Source organism: Agelaius tricolor, unplaced genomic scaffold, assembly GCF_023055355.1.
Source record: "Agelaius tricolor isolate 1412-34295 unplaced genomic scaffold, bAgeTri1.0.p SCAF_8, whole genome shotgun sequence".
In the NCBI taxonomy this organism is placed as follows: Eukaryota; Metazoa; Chordata; class Aves; order Passeriformes; family Icteridae; genus Agelaius; species Agelaius tricolor.
The window spans coordinates 14,724,261-14,750,347 of record NW_027269268.1 but is presented as its reverse complement, the minus strand read 5'-3'; the positions used below and the strand labels follow the sequence as shown (position 1 = coordinate 14,750,347).

The 26,087-nt window shown below is 45.7% G+C and overlaps 1 long non-coding RNA gene across 2 annotated transcripts in view; it reads left to right on the top strand.

Moving 5' to 3' along the window:
- Positions 1 to 24,142, top strand: part of LOC139592171 (uncharacterized) — a 45,550-nt gene extending 21,408 nt beyond the window's left edge. For both annotated transcript variants that reach the window (XR_011679935.1, XR_011679936.1), the window contains 3 exons: positions 12,520 to 12,641; positions 22,567 to 22,714; positions 23,212 to 24,142. This is a non-coding gene — a long non-coding RNA (uncharacterized lncRNA). The remainder of the gene's footprint in view (positions 1 to 12,519; positions 12,642 to 22,566; positions 22,715 to 23,211) is intronic.
- The last annotated feature ends 1,945 nt before the right edge of the window (positions 24,143 to 26,087 follow it).

Here is a 26,087-nt window from a genome sequence, read left to right as displayed (position 1 = left end):
AATGTGAGGTTGTTTGCATGATGGGGACTCTGGAGGTCATCTTTCTCCCTGACTCTGTTTTATAGAAAAGTCTAGACATGGCATTAGAAGTGGGGGTAAAATTTAGCCCATGGGATGGATTATCCCTTGTCTCTTTACCACCAGGCTTCGCCCAACTTTGTCTGAAGCGCTTCGCCGTGGCAGTGCTCTGAAGGAGGTCTCTCAACAGATGGAGCTAGGGGCTGAGCAAAATTGAAAATCCATATGTTTTTGACTTGGCCCTACCCAGAAATGTGAAAAATTGCCAGGGCTGTGCATCAACTGTGTTTTTTCCAGCCAAAATGTGTTCTCTCTGATTGCGTGTCCTTTCAGAGATGCATAAAACTTTCCTGAAAGTGCCATAAGAGCTGGGACACCAGGCAAAGGACAGGACCTGCCTGTCTGGGAGCTCACAGCTGTCACACATGGCTGTGTTGGTTTTGATGTACGGCTTGTTGAGCACAGATATGAGGACAGGCAGAGCCAGACCATATCTCTATTGTATTTGGCTGCCAAAGTGCTTTCAGCCCATCTGAGGGTAAAAGAAGGACCCCAGTTGTCTCACTGCCTGTAAGTTACTGTATGAATGACTAGGAAATTCTTGGCTCTGTCTGAGAAAATGTCCTGTACTAGAGAGGGGAAAACTGACATGGTTCTAGTTTGCCCCTTTGTGGGTTGTTACTTGGTTTCTCACTGTGGTTTTCCTTCCTCTTCAGTTTTCTGCACTAATTTTGTAATAACAGTTAGCGCTGGATTTCATAACACAGACATACAACATGCAATTAGAAATTGCTTTGTGTGAAATAAAGTAGCTGTGAGTCATATCCAGACAAGTGAATTATCTGTGATTATTCAGCCAAGAAGGGAGCCAGTGGTAAGCAGAGGAATGTGCACACCAAGGGCTACACATTATTATTAGCATTTCCATACTATTAGGAAGCAAAAGGAGGAAAGCAGTGCCATATACTATGGCAGGGCTTATTGGGATGTCTGTATGTAAACATCCATGTGATCAAGTCCTCACGGGGAGGAACAGGTGATTTTCTTCTGATCCTAAGACTTGTGCATCCAAAGGACAACACACAAGTGACATTGTTAGGTCTTCCTCTGTTTCTAAAAAGAAAAAAATGGGGTAGGGGAAGATACATATATATCTTTTAGAATTCTAAATTTATGTGAAGCAAATCTTGTATATGAGGACTTAGCCTAATGGGGAACTAAGATTTCTTCAAAGGGAGATGGAAAAAAATAGATTTCCAGCACAGCCCTTGTTTGATGTATCTATTGGATCTGCTTCTTTCTGTCCTCTGGGAATGAAAGGTCATATTAAGGGCCTTGGCTGTGCAGAAACAGCTGGGAAACCTTTTGGAGTGAGGGCTTGCTGACTTTGTGAAACGAGGTGGCTTTTGCAGTGGTCTCCCAGTGTGTTTGTTATTTATTGCCAGGTGGGCAGCTTCAGAGCCGGGGCTGCACTCTGGGATGCGGGCAGGGGGCAGTTTGCATTTCCTGAGTGCCAGTGAATCAGCCAGCGACAGAGACAGTGACAGCAGGGGACAGTGTGGGCAGGGAGCGTGCCAGCTGCCAGCTACACGCTTGTTGTGGGAAGGGTGATCCCTTTTGAAGGTGTGCATTGAAACTGGAGTCCTTCTGCAAGGAGAGAGGTACCGGGAGGAGACTGACAGCACTCGCTAAAGAGCATCTTCACAGTCCTTGGGGCATCGCTGCCACTGCCCCCAAAGAAGTTTGTTTTCCATCCATTGCAGAGAATCAATTGACCCTTCCCCAGCCAGTCACAAATGCCTCCATCTGTAAAATGACAGTGAGAAATGCTTAATCTTCCAAGATGAATCTAAGAGATGCTTCTCCCAGGAAATGAACTAAAGGTTGCAGCTTTGCTTGAGCGATTGTGAGTCAGGTATGAGTCATTTCTCCCTTGAAGGGCATCTGGATGTGCTTTGCTGATAAACACACAAAGAGCACAAAGCCTGGGGTGAAAGGTTATCCCAGGAAGGAGAAACTAGAAAAAAACAAAAACCACAAAAAACCCTCAGAGATATACCAGTGTACCCAGAACCTTCCTCTGTGGCCCACAGGATGAATTAGCTGTGGGTTTTATTGACATTGTTTCTCAACTTCCATTGAATGCTAACTTGGGAAAAGCTGAGAGGAGCCTTCTGTTATAATGGAATTTGGATATTAGTATTATATCTATTGTTTCTGTGGCTTCTGATTGCTGCAGGTGCATTGAACCCAGGGAAGTGGGAATTGTGGAAAAAGTACACCTTCAGCTATTTTTCCACACCAAAGCAAGGTGGTCTGAGTACAGATTAGAGATATCAGAGAGTGATAGTGCAGAGTATCTGACACCTCAGTAACTGATCTGTATGAAAAAATAGTCATTTACAGGAAATAATGTGGTACTGGCTGGCTTTCCAAAGCAATCATAAATTCATAAAGTTGGTGCAGAAACTGATGGCCAAAATTATCTGGCCTTGTGCTATGCAGATCAGAATAAGGAATCACAATATGTCTGCTTAATTTTAAAAAGATCACAGAAAGAGGCACTGGACTATAAAGAACTGGGTGTAAAATTTGTTTCCAGGAGCAAGCCACAACTGGTTTTAGATGGTCCTGTTAGCTCAGTGGTAATCCCTGCTCCCTCAGAGTTAGCTGGCTGCAGCAGCAACTAATTAGCATTAATTGTGCTTCATCTGATGGGGCTAATCCTAGCCAAGTGCAGCCAGACACCAATTATCATACATTGTCCTTCTGACCATTTTACTATCAAGCTGTTCCTTAGTGACGTACATTTCTTTATGGCACAGGACCTACAAAAAGCAGCCCAGCATCCTGCTTTAGGAAGCCACCGGAGTGTGGTCTGCAGGAAGAGCTCCCATCCTTTACCAGGCTGACAGATACACCAGGGAGGGGCCAGACAGGCTTGCCAGCACACAAGCCCATTCCCAAGTCAGGCATGAAGATGCTTCTTCCAAGTAGAGGTAGGTCAGGAGCAACTACTGTGAGCTCAACGTAATTATGCTAATCAATCAAGCAATTAGAGGGATAAGGATGCTGGCTTGTGGGGACAAAGAAGTAGCTGGCCTTTTTGGGCTAATTATCAGCTGAGTTTGGGCTGGGAGTAGAGGTGGTGGGGAAGATGGATATAAAAATCTCTGATTGTGTCTGTGGCTTTAGATGTTGTGGAGGTTATGATTTTAAGATTTTAGGCTTATCCAGAGCCCACACTTTGCCATGTGGCAGAACAGGTACACTGATGGAGATGCAGTTTCTTCTAGCTGCTGCCTGCTTTGAGCTGGTGCTGGCAGATGCATGGAGTATCAGTGTACTTGTTTATTTGTGCTACAGGAGATCCCTGCCCTCTCCCCACACTGACTGAGAAAGCTCCAGCTCATCCCTGGGACCATTTCACATTTATCATCATGACAGCCAGAGGGTTGGATCACGTTTGGATCATCTCATGGCCAAACTGTCATGCATATCCCTGACCTGAGCAATCACATTATCTTCTGCACCAGCTACTCACAAACTGACTTTCACCTGTGGATTTATGCCTGACACAGCCAAAGTTTCAAAATCATCAGGAGAATGACAGGCCAAAATGTGACCAAGACTGAGAAGTTTGCCCTTGTAGTCCTGTGCCACGGCACAGATGAGAAATGCCAACCTTTTGAGGGGCATAAATCTGCATAGCCAGGATGAAGGAATAGCACAGAGGAGAATCTGTTTGGGCTCAAGCATCTCTTCCAAAAGTGTTCTTGATTTAAGAGCTGAAGCATTTGCTGTGTCCCTTGAAAGTCATTTTATCTACATCAGTTACCTTGACTGGAAAAACACAAGCAAAGGAAGAGTACACCCTTCTTAAAGCAATAGGTATCACTCAATAAAGGACACACTTCTTTTTATCCTTCCTCAGGTCTGAAATAGAAGCAGCTGAACTTGAAGGCTACACCCAAGCTACTCAGTACTGCATTAGGTGTGTACTAGTGAGGTCACCTCTGCAAGAAAAGGTGTTTGATACCTGTGACAGAGGAGGGAGGAGAGAAGTGGAAGGGGTTGTCTCTGAAGGGAGAGAGATCAGTGTGTCCTGATGAAGAGGGTTTTAATGGCTGCAGCTTTCCCTGCCTGGAAGTGAAAAGCACCTTCAGGCCAGACCTGCAGGGATAACATGTTAGCCTGCTCTGTTTTCTCCTCCAGACCTTGCTGTCACATACAGGCTTTGACAAAACAGAAGCAAGGCAGGCTGGAAAACTTCCTCAGAAATAGAAAAGTCAAGAAGTATTCTACTCAGAAAAAGGCTTCCCAAGGCTGGTGACGTACTTCAAGATAGTGAGTGATCGACCTCAACAGCAGAAGGGAAAAAAACAACAAAACTATCTGTTCTTCCCTCTGGCAGGCTCCAGTGCCTTGGGAAATGGCTCTGCTGACTCATTCAGAAAGCAGTTTTCAAAACACGACTCCTTCTCTTGTATCTAGACAGCTCTTTTCCCTGGGAACAGCAGCCCACCTGCCCCAATCAGCCAAGGCAGGCTGGGAAACCTGCCCTCTTCCTGCTCTTGACTGGCCTCTGGCTCAGGTTCCTTGGCACAGGCACCCTCCACTCCTTGGTCTGCACTTAATTCTCAGAAGCCCAGTTGCATAAAAACCTGGGGTCTGACGTTTGGAAGTTGCTCCAATGTGATGTTTGTCTCCTGTGCTCTAGGGTAGCAAGCCATGAAAACTAGTAAATAAATAGCTATTAAAAATATAAGGAACATTAAACAAAAGAGATTGCTGGTTCCCTTTTTTTTCCTGTTAAACCATTGGTTTCTTCTATATGAAGACAGGAGCCTGGTGCAAGGTAGATCTAACTGCCTGCTTCAAACATATAATTTCTGTCCCAGGAGGTGGGTCTGTGCTGGTCCCACTGCAGGCTCTGTGTACACAGATGCATCGTGCTGCTGTGGGAGGCAGGGTGCTGACAGCATGGCATGTTGGATGGCCCTTTTTGTGTGAACAAATCAGGAATCCTTTATCTAGTTCCCAGCCAGAGGACAACACTATGTCTATTTTGTAGGTGCTAAGGAGGTTTTTTTTGCTTGTGGGCAGATCAGGGAAAGCTACTGGGTCAATCAGAGTATCAAGATGGCTGCGTAGGAGGACAGCCCAAACACGACCACATTTCCTCAGCGATCTCTCTTTAGTACCAGAACTCTTTCGACAGGGAACTTTTAGTGCTGGCACCATTGCAGCCTTCCCCCAAACTGTGGTTGTGGTGGCTGTGTGGGGAAAAAGCAGAATTTTACCCACATAGCTCTTGGCAGGGCTCACTCAGTCATGAAGAAGAGATCTATGCTGGAGAAAGGACTGAACTCCTCAAGGTTTTCCCCACAAATTGCCATGACTTTGACTCAGCTGGAATCAAGCTAGCATCAGTAGCACCATTCTCAGAGCAACCTCACAGCGGTGAAACTGAGGAAATAGGAGAGCTTCCTGTGGGAGCTGCTTGGTGGCAGCTTGGGTGAAAGGGAGGATACACAGCAGTTGCCTCATCTGAGTGGCACAAGCAGGCTCTTGTGAGCGGATGTGTGAAGCATTTTATCCCTAGCCTGCTTCCCAGGAAGTCAATTATTCCTCCCCACTTTGCAGGGGGCAGGCAGCACATGCAGTTTCTGTAGACAAACAAAGGGCTGGTGAGCAAAGAGGACCTGGGGCCTGGGCATCTGTTTTACAGGAGATTGGATCAGATCTGAGGGCTGTGACTGGCTCATCTGCCTTCCTGGCTGGTGACAGCTGACAGCTGTGGAAGACAGAGGGAGAGAGGGAGGCTTGATGTGAAAAGAAAGGGAGCTGGAATTGCAAAAACACACTGATGATGGTTTTGCTAGGAGAATTCCAATTCCAAATCTACATGTGATGAATTAAAACCTGAAATGGTGTTTAGCAAACGCTGCTTGCCAGGCCAAATTAGCAGCCTCATTTGTTGCCGGTGGCAGCTCTTTAAAACTCTTAAAGATGGGCTCCTTTTAAAATGTGGCATAAATAGGATGTTTTCTCAACAGTAGCATTTTCTCGCTTGAGCATCACAGTAATTTCTGTCCCCTTTGCTCTCCCACAGCTGGTATACCAAAAGAAAACGCCAGCACAAAACCCAGCCAAGCTCCTTGGAAATGTAAATAGACCGGAACCACTGGTGTCCTCTTAACACAGCATCAATCACTGCTGGGTGCTGGAAGTGGCAACACATTTGTTGCAGTCCAGGCAGCCAGCACGGGCAGCAGATGGAGGAGGTTGAAGACCTTGTAGCACTGTTTTGGAGTTTCTCTGCGGAAAATGGAGCACAGATGGGGTGTGCTTTGACCTGCTCACTCAGTAGCTGCAAAATCCTTGTCTTTTCAGTATTTATCTCTGGGCATCTCTATTTATCTCTGTGGCATGGCTTGGAAACCCTGCACGTACTCACTGCTCATGCTGGTCTTTGTTGGCTGTTAGCTGAGCTTCCTATGGATTTGAGGTGAATTAGCAGACAGTAAACTAAGGCAGATCCTTATCTACTGGTGGGCTCTTCTCAAGAAAAAGTAACCCATTTACTTTCTGCCAGCAGACTGTGTTTCCAAAAACAGTAGTGTTTGGAGACAGTTGCTGCAGGGGAACTGCAGCTGGTGATCAGCGCCACATCCATCAGCCAAAAGAACAGAAACAGATCCCTCCATTACAGAGGATTCCTATGCCACAGAGACTTCTCCCAGAAGGCAGAGAAACCTCAGAAATTAGTGAATGATGGGCTCTCCATTGGAATGGTGGTGTTACAAGATGATTTGGCCCAGTGATTAGGGGTTAGGGAGGCTTTTAGCCAGAGTATGTTCTGAGCAGTCAATACTGGCTTTACCAAAGAAAGAATAAGAGGAAGTCTGCTGGGAATTTTAAGGCAAAGGGAGAAATTATTTTAAGGAGAAAGGAATATAGTAAATACTGTGTTGTGCTCTAGTTTGCCTTGCAGGATGGCTCTCATTAGGAAATAAGTGCAGATGTGATTTCTTGAATGTGCCACATTTGTGGTGAACAGGCAACAGTCACATCAGTGGATGGAGCTTCACCTGGCTTGTTTCAGATTTCTCTTGGCCTGGTCTACATGATACACACCTGACAGCTTTGCTCTGTTGATCATTAAGAAGGTAGTAAGTGATCCTGATGGACACAGGAGGTTAAAAGGTGACTGTTTTGTAGGCTATACCAGAAAAACTGCTTTCAGAGATTGTTTTATTAGAGTAGTATTTGTTTTGGTTTTAGGGATGAATTTTGGGCTGTGTGGAGCAGGATAACACACTGTTATATTTTCCTGAGCACCTCATGTAGGAGCATGCCAATTCTTGGACGTCCTTGTGGGATGTTTGTTTCGCAGCCAATTTGTGTTTCAAAGCTTGCATTTTCCAAGAACACCAGGTGGTTAAATTAAGCAAGCCATTGTTTCTCAGGTTATTCTCTCTTTCGTGCCACAGAGTAGCAAGGGGTGCATGACGCAGCTGCCTACAGGAACTGCTGAGGATTTGTAGTCACCAAGGCTGGCACATACTGGAGGGGATTATGGGTGTGCTGATGGTAATGGGACTGATGGATCAATCCAGCCCATGCAGAACCACAGCTCAGAGCAGGGAGTGATTTCTCCCCAGTGTGGGAGGATGTTCACACCGCCTCCTTCTTTTAAGATGTTTATCATATGTTGCCTCCAGGGAGGATGGTTGTGAGCCAGAGCCCAGCCTGGGAGCTGTTCTACATCCTTTTCTCCTCCTCTAACTACAGGTGGAGCTGAGGGGTCAATTTCTAACTTAGGAAATAGTTTGACAAGTCTTGCTGCCTGAAGTAGCATAGATTTCCTTTTCCCCTGAGTATGTCCTCCTGCTTCCCTTCATCTCCCTTTACCAAAGCACAGTTTGGACAGCTGATTACACACACACACACACACATACACACACACATATATACCTACACACAGAGCAATATTATTTCACTGATTCTGCTCCCTGCATCCCACAAACTTCAGGATTAATGCAATGGAAATGGTGGGCAGGACTAGACATCTCAAGGCAGTGGCCACCATTGTCAAAAGAAGCCATGAGCTGGGCCAGGCCTTAAATCTTAAGGCCCATCTTTGAGGGTTCTGACCTTCAAGGACCAGCCTAGACCTTGCTGGAACTGACAGAAGATGATATTACTATGAACTTGGGGAGATGCTCTGAGGTAAACAAAAAGCACAGTGATGCTTGGGGGAGCACAGCTTAGCTCCAGAGAGCTGCAAGGCAGTGTTGATACCTGACTGTTGATACCTGAGCTGCTCCTTGCCCATCTGTGACGGAAGTGCACTTCGATGTAGAGCAAACCCCACTGGTGTTTGCTAAACATACAGAAAACCTCAGTCTCTGGTGCATCACTCAGAACTATGTCAGATTTCCCTGCCACAGGAGTTAATCCATTCTTCTGCACACCTTCAGGGATTAACAACCCATGGTAGAGCCTGAGCTGGATCTGGCACAGATGGGCTCTCTGTCCCTGTCCCTGACTCCTGCAGCTGGGCAGCTGCTGGCCATCAGGGCAGCCGTCCCTCTTGAAGCTCCTCTTTTGGAGACAGGATAGCTCTTCCAGATGCAGCAGCGGGGAGCCAGGGAGGAGGCACAGCTTGGCTGTAGATGGAATTGGTTGTAAAGGATGTAAAACCAGCAGCACAGTTTACTTTCTGCCCAGAACAGACAATACACCTTCACCTTCCCACGCAGTGCCACAGCCAAGGCTATTGTGTTCTTTATTATTATTATTATTATTTTCCTCCCCATTGTTAGGAGACACGATTCCATTGTTGTTATTTTTAACCTGCCGGTTCCGGAGCTTTAGGATGCTACCTGCCGACCCTCTGTTTTGATTCAAGTCATACCTTTCTCCTGGTGTCATTCCTATCACAGTGACAAGCCTGCTCCTGGAAACAACAATGGTGCATTATTCAGACTTTGACTTTGCAGCTGATGGGAGATAAAATTATAAAGAGGGGTAGGTGAATCATCTGCTCTGAAGCGCTGATGAATACACACGAGACGCTCAGATCGCAGCTCTGTGTGTTACAGCGGATGAGTGCAGAAAGGGGAGCAGTAAGAGATTCAGACAAATGCAGGGAAGCAAAATGGCCAAACATCCTGGTAGGAGGCTGTCTTTCCCACTCACATGCTGGACTCTCCTGGCAGAACTGGAGCTTTATGGTAGTGCTTTCACCCCTTTTTTCTTTTTTTTTCTTTTTTTTCTTTTTTTTTTGTCACTCCTGCCTTGCAGTGGATTCAGTGAGAAAAGGGGGTTGCTGTGGCATGAAGATGGGGACCCTTCTTTCACTGTGTGGTCACTGTCACCCACACCATGCAGCACAGAGTGTGTGAATGCCTGGAGAGTGGCATCAATAGAGGGCTTTGAGAAGAAGCTCCAAAGCACATACAACCTGGGGAATGGACCAAAGTATCAGAGCTTCATGTTCATTTTTAAAAATCCATAAAGTTCTTTCCCCTACATGTTAAAGAGATAGAGAACATACTCTCTTTTTCTCTACCAACTCTTTCCTTTGCTGCTCTCAACTCAAAAACCAGGAAAATGTGCTTGCTTCAAGATCTTTTATGTCTGAAAAATTGAGAGGGTGGAAAGCTCTCTTGTTCTTTATTTTGCTTCACTTGGAGGACCTGGAAAACACAAAAGAAAGTACTTATTTGAATATTTGGTTTGGTTCTGTTTCTGTCCTTCAAGATGTGTCCTTCAAGCTTATGAACAAACTTTTTGAATTTTTATGGAGGAACCAGAGGATTCAGAAAATAAATCTACACTTTTCTAAGTGCCAGATGATATCTCTGAGGCATGTATCCTGCCATAACATCAGGAACTTCTTTAGCACTAGACCAGTGCCAAATCTCACCAGCTGGGTGAGAAGTCCAGACGGTGACCTGAACATGGTGTCTCCATGTGTTGTAAGAGATGAGACATTACGTGCCAGAAGGCTCCTTCAGCTTGTAGGGTCAGGTCCAATAAAAAATGAGACATGGCTATGGCAAATAAAGCTTGTGTACTATTTAACAGGTGAGTGGGTGAACCATTGGCATGAAAAGTGAGGGAGACATCCTTCTGGTCAAAGTCAGCTCACCTAAGCTTTCCAAAATCCATAACACAGTATGAACCTGGCTATTTTTAAGGAGAGAAAGAAGGACCATTGACTTCATGCTGAGGTCTCATTTTGCTGCATTGTGGTTGAAGCAGGTGCTGTGGTAGAAAGGTCTGCAAACCAATATTGAGGCTAAATTGCTTGTTCATATGTATGGAGCAGTGTGAAGGAGCTGGATGTGTCAGTTGCTCTGTCATTTGCAATAATGTGAAGATAAGGGACATAAGAGATCTTCCTCCAGATATAAAAAAGGAATGAAAAGCATGAGGGTTTTCCCCTCTCCATAGAAATCAGCCCCAAGGCAACTGACACAGTTTCCTTTGGAGCAGTTGTGCTCTGCCCAGGCTGTACAGAGAGCTCTGTTTCTGCAGGGTCACAGAGGCTCTTGGTACCCTTCTCTGTAGTCATTCAATAACTTCACATTTATTGCAAAACCACTATTCACATTCCATTAGACTGGGGGAGGGGAAGGCTGTGTGCAGCAGTAGCAATGTACATTGTCATGGTTCACAAACTCATGGTACTTGACAAGTGAGAGGAAATTGCATTTTTCCCCACTGTAAAGCAGCTACAGCGAGGGAAGGTATGAAATTAGTCAGTCTTAACATGCATTAATCAAGGAAAGGAACTTGAAGATGCCCTTGGAGAAAGACAGACTGAGACACTGGGCCTAGAGCCTGTTTTTGCTGGTGGTACATGATAGGGAGACAGCTCTGATCAATGGCTAGGTATGAGCAGTGGGTGAGAGAGAGTTCAGTAGCCAGTCTGGAGAGACCATGCTATCATAGAAACAGCTAAGACCCAGAGGCTGAGGAGGAGTTCAGCACTGGGAGCAGGAAGAAGGGGAAATTTGGAAACAGCAGGTCCAAGGAAAGCTTTCCTGAGCCACCTGGGATGCTGGTATCTTTGGGTTGTTCCAGTGGGAGACCTCCCATAGGAGGAATTCATCTGGCTCTGCAGACTCTCTGCTCCAGTGCTGTCCCTGGTTGTGTGGATCTGCAGGTGATGGACCTGCCCAAGGTGTGTGTTCCCTGGTTGTGTGGATCTGCAGGTGATGGACCTGCCCAAGGTGTGTGTTCCCTGGTTGTGTGGATCTGCAGGTGCCCCAGTGCTGACAAACCTGCTCTGCACAGGACAGCACTGTGTCCTCCCCCCTGCAAGCACTGCTTTCTGCTGGGTGCCTGTGACACCAAGACACAGAGACATTCTGCTTATGTCACTGGGCTGGGGGAAGAAGTATCTGGAGAGAAAAGCTTGTGTTGTCCCCATTTCCCTGGGAAACTGGCTGGAAAATCCCAAACTGGCCTGAGGTTTAGTGCCTCTATAGTGCTGGGAATGCTGTTGGAAGTACAAGACAAGACAATTGCAAGCCAGCACAAAGACAGTGATAACCACTGTCCTCCATGCACAGCCAGGAAAGTGTTTTTCCCTCCAACTCTGCCTGCAGAATCACTGAGAGCTCACAAAAAAGCCAGCTTCATCCTTGCAGCCTCTTTTATTCAGTGTGTTATTCACCCTCCCACTTCGGCTTATAGTTGTGCTTGTTTTCTCCTGTGTGTTTGAGATCTCTGGGTGGACAACGATTGGGTGCTGAATACAGCTTTTTGGGTTGATGCAAGACTGATTTTATTCATGATATTTGAGGTGACTTCTTAGCTCTAGAAATATGAAATGGGAGTACAGCTCACCTTGCAGATTGTTGACTAAAATATTAAACAGTGATTCACCATTACTCACTGTCGCATCAGCTCATAAATTTAAAACAACTCTCTTTCCTAGCTTTTTTTTTATTTAAGGAAAAATAAAAGAAGTAAAGCTTTATCATGCAGAACTATGCTAAATTGATTCTCCAGAGAGGTTAGCTAATAAACTTTTCACTGGATTCTGCCTCTTTACATTAGTTGGGAACTGAAGCAATCAGAGGGGAAGAAATCTTGCTTTTCTATGTTAATAGAAAAAAAACCAGGAGTGGTGACATCTCTGGCAAAAAAAAAAAAAAAAAAGAAAAAAGTGAAAATGTGAATGCAATTGTCCATTATACTACTTAGAAGGATGAAAATAACAACTGTGATTACAGGCCACAGGAAATAAGAAGGTGCTGTGAGTTGTTTCTGGGGTCTCTATTAGTCATTAGCCATTGCCCAGGAAACAATTTGTATCCCCTGAAATCCTCATTAAAGAATTGTCATGGATTTCTTCCTCTAAACTAGGCAGGTTCTTCTTTCCTTCAGCAAGCCTGTGTTCCCTAGGCTGAGCACTTACTGCTGCTGGGCATTAGGGGAGCTCTGGCACATATTTTCCTATTTGTTTTCACTTTACAGTAGGTTTGGTGTCTTGCTGTTCAGAGTGCTGTGGGGAGTGAATATGCTGAGTGGGAAGCAGTCCTGGCCCAAAGATTGTGCAGCCAGAGGAGAGACTGCAAGAAGACACCAAGATTACCAAGGTGAGTGGCAAACCTAGAAATCTGAACTCCTGGTTCTCAAGCCAGCACTCCCTATGCATACACCAGGCTGCTTAATTTCACTTCCCTTGGAAGGGGAGTAAGGCCCCTCTCCACTGATTTCAGCTGCTCCTGAGAGCTAATAGTTGATTTTGGCCCTGTTACAAACCACCTCCCATACACAGCCAGGGCAGGTGACTTACCAGTGTTTGTGCCTTCTGAGACTCATCCAGAGGTCTCCCATGGCTGAAGGAGTGCCTGCTCCAGAAAGAAAAGTTGATGAGGGTCATCCAAAAGGACGGAGCCAGGTCCTTCTCAGTAGTGCTGAGCCATTTGACAAGAGGCAACAGGCAGAAAGTGATGCACAGGAATTTCCACTGAAATATGAGGAATAACTTCTTTAATGTGTAGGTGAAACATGGCCCAAGAGATGTTGTGGAGTCTCTGTCACTGGAGAACCCTCTGGACACAATCCTGTGCCATGTGCTCTGGGATGACCCTGCTTGAGCAGGGAGGTTGGACCACATGAGCCACTGTGATCCCTTCTAACCTGACCCATTCTGTGACTTGCAACATCTCTGCTGACTAATACCAAAATTCAATGATTTTGCTATCTTGTATCATCTCTCATCAGCTTCTAGTGGTTGTAGCACTTACTTTTTAATGTCAAGTAGAAAGTGAGCTCCATTTTCAGTGATTATTCTGCTTCTGTGAGTGAAAGCTAGTGGGACCATAAGCATCTCTGGGCTGCCAGAATGTTGTTTTCTCTTTCTTTCAGCCAAATAAAAGCAGAGACAGCCTAATAAAACAGCATTTCATAAGACCTTGACAGTGATCAGCAAACAATTCTGAAAAGGAAGGATGGCAGAAAGGCACTGGCACTAATAGCTTTGAATCATAGCAGTGAGATGAAGAGTGAAAGCTCCTCCTTTTTGTGCTAAAGGAGAGAGGATCCCCAGCTTGCATCTGCTCTGGGGTCTTCCTGACACTGGTTCCTGTCCCCAGCAGGAGTGAAGCCAGAATGCATCCAGAGAAGGCTCTCAGGAGTGATGAAGTTCTGCCATGAGACTGTTGTTTTCATTGTGTTTGTCTCAATTGCTCTCTTGTAATGAACCTTGCCCAGAAACCAAGTTTTATGATAGAGTCCCCATGTAGTCTGTTATCTCACCATGTCCTTAAACTCCATGCTCATTCTTCAACACAGTGTAGGCATGCCTGGTGCCTTTGCAAAGGTTGGATGGAACAGGTTCCCTGGCAACCCTGGGAGGCAGAATTGGGATCATGCTGCAGAGTTCTCTTGGTGCAGCCTGGGCCTTGCAGTAAGCGTGATGTGGAGTGTTGGAGAGGGAGAAAACACCACAGACCTGAGGCTCAGGCTCTCCAGGGCCTCTTTCCCAGCTTCTCAGGTGAAGATGGGCTTTAATATCACCCTTGTTTCTGCCCCCAGCTCCTCTTTGCAAACCATCACTGGCTGGTGCTGGAGATGTTTGGAAGAGGAGAAGTTGCCATGCTGTTGTGCTCACATCAGCTGCATCTCTCCTGGGGGCGAGTTTCCCTGTTTCAGGGGCTGATCACATGCAAGCACCCCTGGAGCACTGAGCTCTTGCAGCCAGGGACTTCAGGTGCTGACCAGCATGAGCGGAAGAGGGCAGGCAGTGGTTGTGCCATGTTGCCCACTTGCACCTGCACCAGCCTTCATGCTGCCCATATGATGCCATGGGTAGGAGTTTGAGAGCTGCTGTAGACATTGTTTGAGGGAAAACTGCCTGGAGAATGGCGTATTTGTCACTTGGATGTTGGCTATGACAGGAAAAGCACATGGTTCTTCCCTTCCTTGTGCTCTCTGCCCTTAGACACCGTGGCAGCCTGGGAACAGCCAGGATTTATTCTGGTGTCTTAGCCTGTGTTGTCCTGGTGAAGGGTGAGTCCTATTCAACCTTTCTGTCCCTTCAGGGTTCCTGTGAAGATTTCCTGCTTTCTGCCATAAAGGGGGCCAAAAGTGCTTAAGGAAATGGCAGTTTCTGAGGCAACCACACTTAACAATTTCATCAATTAATCAAGAGGAAACTAAGGAAGAGAATGGGAAGCAGATGCTCGGAGCAGGACAAGGCTATGAATGATTGATGCCATCTAAGAGACAAGGCAGAATTTACTCCAGGAGAGACCTCAGCCTCGGGCTGAGGCAACTTCCTATGAAAGAGTTCATTACTGCAAAATGATGGCAGGGAGCCAGGAATGGCTTCCTAGGTGAATGTCCGGTCCAGTGGTTAGAAAACGATGAGGTACACTGCAGAAATACAGGTTGGCTCAGAAAGGCACGTGAAGACTCACAGAGAGGTGGAACAGAAATCATATACTGATTTTCCCTACCACGTGACAGTTCTGTTGAACCTAAGAAAAATTGGATTTTTGATGTTCCCCAGTCAAAGTTACAAGTAGGTGTGATCTTTTCAAGATGTTAATATCCTGCAGCGTTTGTGGTCATGGTGTGTTAGCTGACCTGAGTGTTTGCTGTAGTCCAAATGCCGGACTGCAGCACATGCATCCAGCAACCAGGACTGCCCTGAAGCATTGCCTATGTGTGCAAGGCAACTGAGGGAGAGCTTGGATTTCTTCTGGGTGTCCATGGTGGGAATAAAGGCTGTAGAGGTCTTAACCAAAGGTATCAGATCTTGTTCAAGCCCTGCTGAGAGCAGCAATGAAGAGGGGAGGAAATCAGGCAATTATTCTCCAGGTTATGGTGAATCTTTGCTCTTCTCTTCCAGCTTGGCTGGAATGATAATGAAAAGGTCTTAAGGATGAGACAAGGAAGTGAAAAATGTCATGATGAGATAGAAATTTTTCAGACTAACTTTGAATCCATGCTTTTTTTCTTTGCTTTTAAAACATATTTTCTACATTTTTTTTTTCCGTGCCTTTTTTTATATTGTTCTTTCAATTTCCCTCCACATTTAACAATCCTACCTTTTTTTTATCTTTCTGGTAGAAGCAACTAACTGAACCAAATGATGAAAACAGGATTGTTAGCATCCCTTCTATATGCAGCACAGCTTTTCTCTATATGAATTAATGTGACACTGTATTCTTTCCTTAACACTTTCATTTAAGTGAGTGCCAGAACAGACCTTTTGCATAAATCAGCAAGAGAAAACAAACCATCTCTTGCTATAACCATTTGTTCCTTTTACCTCAGTAATAAATCCCTCCTGGGAATAAGGAGTTAATGTAATTTATCATTGATCCTTGTAATGCACATTGTAGTACTGTATTTCACATGCCTGGAGTGCATCTTTTGATTAGAGCAGACATCAGCTTTCTGCTTGTAAAAGCAAATGAAAATATGCTCTCAATGGCAAAGTTGAAATGAGTATTAATTGCATTAAATAATCAGTGAGTAAAAGGGCAAGATTCCAATAATCAAAGTGTTCCTAAGGAAAAAAGCTAATCAGAAATGTTAGAACCAGATTAAATTTGTTGTCTTTTCTAGGATGGATTTGTCTTTAATGATATCAGCCCTGTGGCTTTTCCTTTTCTGATACATTCAAAAACCATTAAGTACACATGCCAGCTTGCATTATGGGTACCTGAGATATAAGACATTTCAGCCTTTGATTTCTTTAAGTTAATTAATTTTAGGCCTTTTCTTTGGTAAGAAGTTTCACACAAAACAAACAGGATTAAGCAGCTTTTCCAAAGCAAGGGAAACCCTGAGTTCTTCCAGGTGCAGTTTTCTGCCAGTTTCAGGGATGAGCAGGAGCATGCATCTTTCTGCATGTGTCAGGTCAGGCTGGTGGTCCATGATGGTTCAACGCTGCATGTATGTCAAGTCTGTGTCAGGAAGAGGAACAAAATGTCAGGGCCTCAGCCAGGACAGTTTTCACGAGCAATGGCAGCCTCACTCTCCCCAGGTACTTCCCAGTGGCCCAGAAGTTCTGTTCTCAGGAATTCTTTTCCAGGTGGCAACTCAAGCTTTCAGTTGGAAAGGGATGGTGTAAGGAGCAAATAGATAGGCTCAGGGGTGTTCCTTAGATGTGAGATGTTGGGAGGTTGCTTGCCTGAGTTATGGCCTCTTTTACTGTGGGAGCTCAGCACTTCAGTTGCCCTCCCTTGCCTCCCCTGATAGTGTCTTCCACCTGGCAAGCAAGTAAAGAGGGAAGTGAGAAGATCAGAAACCCAAAAAATGCCATCAGGCAGATCTTCAACCATCCTACTCAGCTGCTGTGTAAATCTTGGGAAAGACATAAACTGGGCAAGGGGTTGCTTCTTCCCCTAGCCAGTGTGTTGCCCTCGAGTCTGTTCCCTTATCTGTGGGTCAGGATTGAGTGATGGCCATTTCCTAGGACGACTGGGGAAGACATTCAGTGAGTAAATGACAATCCTGAAGGAAGTCTTACACCAGCCTGTGAGAGGCACCTACAGGGAACGTCAGCCCTCCCTCCAACCGAGACGATGTCTCGGGTGATGACCCTTGTTGTTGTAACTCCTAGGCACATAGCAAAAAGGTTTTGATTTCTTTCCACCTCTCTCACTTTCTAACATCCTGCTGAGATGCAAAATGCATGACTTTTGTATTGGTCTGCTGAAATGAGAAATGGCATGGGGTAAGTGCATTGAACATCAGACTGAGTGAAGGAAGGGCAGTTAGGTGTGTGGTCTCACCCATAGTCTCCAGAAGCCTGACTGCAATCAGACACCACTTTATTAGCTGCACTGTGCTAATTATAAGTCAGTGCAGTGGGAGAGTAAGGAGAAGGAGTGATGTGCTCTCTTGGGCACTGAGAGCCTTGTGAGAGTCTTAGATTCCCTTTAGCAGCAAATCTTTGTGTCACATTTCCAGACCACAGAAGCTGAAAGTCCTTTGTGCACAGGGGAGAATGCTAAGGGTCAGCTGTGGTTAACCTGCAGATAATAGGACAAAAGCAAGTATATGTCCATCTGAATAGACTGCAGAGTCAATTACACCCGTGCTGAGGGCTTGGCTCATGCTCAAAACCGGGGTGTCACAAGAAGGGGTGACAAATGCACTGCAGAAAGTTGATGTGCTTTGCTTTGCTGTGTGCTGCTTTTGTGGATGACAAGGTTCTCAGAGGAAACTCTTGTAATCACAGCATCAGTGTAAAGCCCCTCCTGGCCAGCAGTGGACAAACTTGGATTAACTCTGGCATAACTAAGGTCAGAAACAATTCAGAGGAATGTGCTTGTGTGCACATGTATCCACCATTGGTATGACCAGGAATACTGCTCCAAAATTGCTGAATTAAGTAAACTTCTGGAAACTCTCTGATTTCCTGAGAGAAGTGATCTGTCTGTATTTCAAGTTGTTTCGGGTTTTTTTGTTGTTGTTACTCAGCAGCACCTTAAAAATATTGATCCATTTGTTGTGATCAGACACTAAATGGCTTTTTAAATTAAAGAACAGTGGCCCTGGACAGGTGCTCTTTATAAATCAGAGGACCTGGTCTTTGAGATATGTTAGATGCTGCTCACTTCTGAAAAGTCAGGAAAAACAACCATGAGAGAGCCATTACAGTGCCTGCACATTGCCTGCATGGGTGTGGACTGCCAGCTGGGAAAGCCTTTGGCTGTGGTTCTGCACAGAGTAATGAACTGGGCAGCAGTTTGGTTTCTTTGCCTGAAAGAGATACACTGGTCTGATTGCAGAAAGGGGCACAGGTACTTCCTTGATATTTCCATTTAAAAGATGGGGTTGATCCTTAGGAATACATTATTCACTCAAGCAGCTATGTCCTTGGTGCCTGCCTGGCCCTGGCTTGATGTACTTGCAAAATTGCAGCTCGGATGAGTTGCTTCTTTCCCAGAACAAGGTGAGGCAAAATGATGGATTAAAAAAAATCTGACATCTTCAGGACTCTTTCTGCTTTGAAGCAGTATGTGCTATTTGGTAGAAGAAAGTCAGCTCAGGGTCATGCTTTCCTAGCTCTAACTAGGGGTTGCATTGATCAAAGCTATTTTTTTTTTTTTTTTTGAGTCAAAACCTCCTGCTGTAAAGCATCAAGCAGAGAGTCTGAGTGGGTAAGTCTGCTCAGCTCAGACCACAGATGTTTTAGTGTTTTGGAGGATGCAAAGAGCATCTTGATTCTGAATGTTTTGGGCAGAGCAATTCCAGAGTGGAAGGGGCTGAAGGAACTATGGGTGATCATGGACACAAAATCGGTCTCAGTACTGCTGTAACTAATTCAAAGGAGAAATTTTCTGTTGGCTTCTGCTGAAGGGAGGTGATGGCTGGGGCAGATACTTCCTCAATCATGGTCTCCAGTTTGCAAAAAAGGGCATTTAAATAGATGAGATGAGTATCAATGGAGCCAGAGGAGTCCTCAACTCCTTCACCCATGGACTGACCTCTGCTGACCTTTTACAAGTAGCCAGAGGAACTAGCACTGCTGTGGGCTGTGTTTCAGATGGTGAGGAAAACAAGGGAAACCAACTGTATTCCTGCGAGAGGTGAGGATGTAGTTGCATCCTCTAGGGACCTGCTTTCCTTGCTGCAGGTGAGCCTGCCTCCCTGATGGGAGAACTGAGGTCTGAACTGAATGGAGGTCTGCCCTCTCCTTCTAGGGGAATGTGTCTTCTTATCATTTTGCAAATTATCTTCTCTTTCCCAAGGAAAAGCCTCCCATTCAGCTGTGCCTTCAGAAAGAAGAGCAGTGGAATGATGTTTGAAGACAAGATGCTTGTTAGCAGGGCCACTGGTGCTAACAAGAGTCAGACCAGCTTAGGAAAGTTAAATACAAGTGCTCTATAAGCTTGGCTTTCCTAATTAGAACTGGATTGTGAGCTTAGTTGTGAACCCATCCACATCTCTGTCTTGGCTCTGGCTGTCCCAGCTTGCAGCACTGCCTGGCTGTGGTTCAGGTGAAAGAGCAGTCAGGGAATACTCCCTGGATGGATAGACAGACAAGAGAGTTTAGTTGTATGGATGTAAACTCTGCTGTGCTGCTCCAGGCCAGAGAGGGAACCTTGGCCCACATTATTTCCCAGCCCAGATAAAGCTACTCAGATTTCAGCCCGTGGTCAAGACCTATTGAGGCAGTGATGCCTTTGAGGCACACTATAGAGTCAGCAGAGCATCACCTCCGCTGCTGGAGAGATGAGCAGCGCATTTCCAGCATGCTGCAGTCCCTGGGGAGGGAACTTTGGCAGCTGAGACATGGGGAGCTGCAAGTGCTGGTGCAGGGTCCCATGTGCCATCCTCTGGAGGCCCACCTTGGTATTTGAGTCAGAATGACTCTTCTTTCCCTTTCTGAGTCACCGCCACTGTCTGTTTTTGGCTTGTGCTTTAGGAAGAGTGGGTTGATGAGAATGAGATAAGGAGGTCAAAGCTGGTACCAAGGGGTGCATACCAAAATGCTTGCTGTTGCCGGATGAGTCCCGTTGGGCTATACACTGACTCTGCTGTATATAGTTCTGGGAAGTAGACTGAGGCAGGAGTCCAGCACTGCTTGGGTTCACTGAGCCCAAAGGATTGGGATGGGGTTGAGATTGCCTCCATTAGTGGAGATTTTTCAGGTGCCCTGGTGCCCTGCCTGTGAAATGCATGTCCCTGAAATAGTCCCAGAGCTCAGTCTTTGCTTGGAGAAGACCTGAGGGAGCCCAAGAAAAGTTCATCCTTTGCTCTCTGGGCAGAGGATGACTCTGGAAAGAGGGGCCTCTACTGTTAGGTCACTCCTGGAGGAAATGGCATCTGTACCTTAAAACAGCACAGGCACAGGTTTTAATCCAAGTACCTCATCTCCTGAAGGGGTTCAATTCTTCCCTCCTGGATATCAGGTAGGGAGAAAGATTCCCCATCTGGAAGGACCTGACTCTGTCCATGGATTTCACAATACTGAGCTTGAAGGAGATGGCTGAAAGCAGGTGGGAAGACTCCCCATCACCCTGGTGAATTAAGGGGCAGTCCATTTGCACTGAAGGTTTTGGAAAAGAGGAGGTTCTGGGATCCAGCCTTTTGGGGAGCAGGCTACAGACTCTGTATATAAGAAGTGTTACTGATGGTGTTTGAACTTGAGCTGATGGCTGCCGTACCCCGGCTGAGCACAGACTGCATTAAAAATGGCATTGAGAATAATCTCCAGGCAGAGGAAGATCTTTGTCCACTCAGAGAATGAGAGATTGCTTCTGATAAAGACAGACCTTAATGTGGGGGCCAACACAGCCTTCAAAGTGGTGGTCACTGGGGCTTCCACTCTGCTCCTGTGGGAGGGAGCAGAGAGGAAGTGAGAGTCATTAAACAATCTATCATTTTAAAATTAAGTGGTGTCTCCTCAGTTCACAGGGGAGCTTGGAAAGTAATTTACCACCAATAAAAAGAACAGAAACCAGCCCTGAGAGAGGCAAACCTCTGAATGGGCTCTGCTAATGCTCTCCAGCTGTGTATGCCATGGCCTTGGTGTTTGGTGTCAGCAGGGTCCTCTCAGGGTGTCACTACCCTGTGTTCACTCCAGAACAACCATTTTATCTCTGGATATTCCTTTACACGAGCCAGATGAAGAAACTGTGCACATGAGCTGCCCCCTCAAGAAAGGGGACTGAAATTGTTGTTAATTAGGCTAGAACAGTAATGAAGGAAGGTGGCTGAACGGTCTGAAAGACAAAAAAGGCAGAGCTGAAAAATATCAGGTAAGGCACAAGGGGAAATGACTGATACATCATGGCTAAATGGAAGCCAAAACACCCCCTAACATGCACAGGGTAAGGTCCTGCAAACGACACCCCTAATTTATTAATCTAGCAGAAATTATTCTTTCTAATTTTAGCTCAGCTTTGCTGCCTGCACGTGATGAGTGTTCCTGTGTGGGAGTGCACTGGAACATGGGGAAGCAAATGCTTGCTGGAGGGGTGGCTTTCAGGCAGTGGCTGTGACCCAGCAAGCAGTGTTCCTGGGCTTCCCATCAGGGCTCCACACCTCAGCAGGCTTCACTGTGCCCCTGCTGCTCTGTCCTGGAGCTGGCTCTGGGGAACAGCATGAGCCTTCCTGTCAAGAAACAAAGGGACAAGGGGGTCTGTGCATCTCAAGATGGATTCCCCATCACAGTAAGGGAATACACAGGGACCTGTGCTCTCACAGGACCAGTCAGGCATTGGTTTTATTGGAATAAGAATTGATGTTAGGAAGAAGGAAAAACATTTATGTTCCGTGTCAAAAGTGTGCAATAGGAACACAGCATGCCAAGGCAGGAGCCCTGTCCCCAGTGCAACATACATCTCCTCTTAATTAAATCTCCTGCAGCCAGCAAGCCCCATTCAGTCCCAGCAGTGAGCTGAGGATGATGTATGAGCTAAGCCTTTCCTACCCACCCACGCTACACATCTCTGCTTGCTCTGTGCTGGTGGGCTGCTCAGGATAATGGCAAAGCCAGATGCAGGGAGAAAGTCCCTCCACTGGTAAACAAATTATTTACAATATTATTTTTTTTAGATCTGCTCCCTCCCTGCCCTCTTGGAAATATTGAGCATGAGGAATTTCAGTTAGGAGGTTTGAGAATGACTCCTACAGCATCTGCACAGCTGTATCTTCCACAGCCTGTAGGAGAATGTGTGTTCCACAAATGGTTCCAAAAATGGAGAGCCAGCTGATGTGCTGTGGGTCTATAAGGGGTCTCTGAGCCAGCCAGTTACCTTCCCTGGAGCTTCCTATCTGTCAGAGAGGCCAAGGTCTTCACCTGCCTGTTACCTTACCTTTTAGAGTACCAAGCACATACCAACTCACAGGGAAGGCCAGAAAACCTGGCCTGAATTTTGAAGCACCACTGTGTTTTAGAAATCATCCCTTCCATTTGATGATGAGCAGTGTTGTTCTGAGGTGGACAGAGCATCCTGTCTCCTGGAACAGAAGTCAGGAAACAGCTGAAACCTTTTTTTTTTTTTTTTGTCAGTACTGCAACCAAGAAAGTAAATTTCTCCTTTTCAGGGGTCAAGTGGTATATAGCAATGGCTCTGGTTCTTCACTGTCTTCTCTGGCTGCTTATGCAGTTTCTCCTGCCTGTGTGGGCAGATGCATTTGCAGGGTGGTTTCAGCAGGACTAGGCTAAAGATCTTCTGCTTGCCAAAGTCTGCAGGTGAGTCTTTGCTGATTTTCATTCATCTTCTTTACTCTGTTCCTAATGGAAGTGTGCTTCTCACAGGGTGTAAACAGCATGCCAGGTGTTTCGGCAAAATTAAGGCAATTAATTGAACCAACCACTCCTGCTGCCCAAGCAATTTAAGACAGTTCTTCACTTTTGCTATTATTTCCTTGATCAAGAAAAAAGATTTTTGTTCTCCAAGAGAATGAAGAAAGAGAGACTCAGGGAAAGGTTTGGGGAAAGAAGATTTAAAAAAAAAGGTTTAAAAGATTACCCTGGTCCTTCTTTTTGGATTAATCCACTGGAATTTAACTCTTTCCTTCCAGTGAGGATTTTATGTTAGCATTAAAATCTGATTTGTTCAACTTTTTGAGTGGCAGAAGGAAGGCAGTGTAGCACACATACATCTCCGTGCTGTAAGATCTCAAATCCAAATTTGATGAGATTTGTTGCAATGAGGCATTACTGTTTTCGTGCTTGCTTCTTTTCAGCAGGTGCTGGAACAGGACAAAGCACCATTTCTGAAGGTTATGATGGGACTGTAGAGACTGTAAAGACCTGAAGAAAATGAATCATCCAAGCAGCTTATACATCCATCCTGGGATGAGATGAAGCCCATCTGGAAATAGCTACATCAGCTCCCTGAGTTTGGATGCATGCATGTCAGATGATCCATCAGACACAAGGGAAAAGGTTCATAAGCAAATCTAATGTTAAAGACTTAGACCTGTCACACTGGCATAGCAATCTAGGTTTTGGCTTTTCTGTTTTCTTTCTCTTTTTGAAAAATCCATCAGCTGTAAATGTTGACTCCACTGATGGGGGAAAAGATAAACAAGGCTTTCAGCCCTGGGAGAAATCTGCCAGCCTTGGGAAACTTTACCTCAATGCCCAAAAAAACCCATCACCTCTTCATGGAGGAAAGGTACCACCTGGTGAGCTGAAAGCTGAAACAGTGTTAGAACCAGGTTTGTGATCTTGAGGCTTTTTTAAAGTTGATCCTTTTTCTTATGACAAAGCCAAAGATTTGGCGTACATTCCCAAAACTAAACCCCGGTTCTGTACTCGCAGCACCTGGGCAAGGTGGGCCTCGATGAGGGCCAAGTTCAGCCAGGAGCAAAGATCATCAGTCAAGTTCCTGGTCAAGGAACTGGCCTAGGTCAATTCAGGAGGCCAGCCTGCAGATGAGAGCCCAGACTCACAGGTCTGTGGCCGGGAATGGGCATATCTGTGGCTGAGCAAAATCATAGCACAGCTTAAACAGGAAAGGAAAATCCAGGGCTGTGCTGAAATGGAAGCACTGGGTGTGACTGTGTTTATATGCAGCCAGGGCCTTGACAAGTCAGGAAACTTGGCTCACAGCCCTCTTCGTGGGCAACTGGACCATACTGTTGAGTTAATAAACCAGGAACTTGAAATCAAGTGCACTGAATTTCTGTATTTATTGACTTGAAATATTCAAGTTGGACCTTCTCGGTAGGTCCCTGGGAATCCCTGTGCAGCTGGATGGCTGCAAAGCCAGGTGAGTCATTCCAGTGTAAAAGTGATCCTTCTATGAGTTTAGCTGAAGGACAAGAGAAACTGTTATTGATTTTTTTCTTATCCAGTAATTGTGGAAAGTACAGAGCATTCAAAAGGTGCTAATGAGCATTGATGGAAGGCTTGGTGCATATGCATCTTTCTTTGGAGAGGAGAGTATGCTTCCTGAGAGCCCTGTGCTGGCTGTTAGTGGCTAAAGAGACCTGTGCTAAAAAAAGATACATGCAGATTTGGAGGAATTGTGCTTTTCCCTCCGTGTGGTTTCCAGCAGGAAAGATCATAGCATCATAAAGCAATTTAGGTGGAACAGAACTTCTGGAGATTTGCCTCCAAAATCTGCATCAAGCAGGCCCACCCTAACTGCTACATCATGTTGTTCAGAGCAATTAAAACATCTCCTCCATCCTCCAGACTTACAGAATGTGTCTGCAAGTTAGAGTTCAGAAAGGAGTTGGGTCCAAAATGCCAACGGGAACAAGCCTGGTTTCAGCATGCATTTCATTTGTTTATTTTTCTGAGGAAACAATTAAAGTGCTGGACTTTATTCACAATGCAGCTTAACACACAAGTCTGGCTCACTCTTATTTGTGGTGTGTTGTTGTCAGGAAAACCCTTTTCCCTTTCTCTTCTTTCAGTGATCTGCATCACATGAAAGGAGGGATGCAGGCTCCTCTCACATGCCTGCCTCATGCCCTAGAAGGGTTCTTCAGTCAGCACTGGACTACAGGCAGCATGCAAGGTCTTTGGACCATACCTGCCTCGCTGGGCCTGCCTGGGACATGAGCTCATGCCTGCTCTGTGGTCTGTGCATTCCTTCACTGGCCTTCTGGGATCTGAGTCATTGTGCCCTCTCTTAGGTGTAGAGTAATAGCAAAACCAGTGATGAATAATCGGAGTTAATAATAATGCTCGCCTAAGGTACTTGGTGCACTTTGCTCCCACATAACTGTTGAACAAAAACACCCTGTCTGCTGGGGACATGCTGTGGCTCTGCAGCACTGTGAGATTTAACAACATCTGACAACAGCCAGCCCCCCTGGCAAGCTGTAGTTTTCAGCCAGCCATTGCCGAGCCCTTTTTTTTTCCCATGGAAGTGCTGAAAGTCAGCTAAGCAATGCTCTTCCAGTGAATTAATTCTCCCAGCGGCGCACGGACCAGAGTGGATCCATTCCCTGGGTGCTCACCCAGGAAGTCATTGGCAGCTTGCAGGCAGAGGTCGATCCCATTACCATGGTTTTGTAATGCTTTGTTGAAAAAAATAAGCCAGTGCCTTAGGATTGAAGCTGACCTTGAATGAAGAAGGAGGAAAATCCATCATGTCTGGAGCTTCTCTCTGTGGGCTGAAATGCGCTTCTGTTGGGATAATAATTCTGGGGAAAGCAATTAGGGAAAGGAGGAAAGGTGGGAGCAACATTTTGGACGTGGAACAATTGTTTCATCAATGTATGTCTGCTCCTAAAGAAGAGCATCCTTGTGTCCTCTACAGTATGACGGAAAGACAGCTGGAAAAGGAACTGACTGATGCAATGATCTCTGTGCAGATGCTCTGGCTGTGAGTGTGTAGCAGTCAGTTGAACACATGGACAGACTTCATTTCCCTGCTGGCAAATAGTACTCATTTATCTTTAGAACTAGGGTGAGTCCTTTCCATGAATGGAGAGTAGATTCTTTCAACTAGTAGATCCTGGGTGGTTGGAAAGTACCCAGACAAAAACAGAATCCCAAAGAAGTCAGGTAGGGTATCCGGCTGCATGACTCACACATTAGTCCATGTTCTTTCTCAGCTGGATTTTCTGCTTTCCTCAGTTTTAGTTTTCAGAGTACAAGT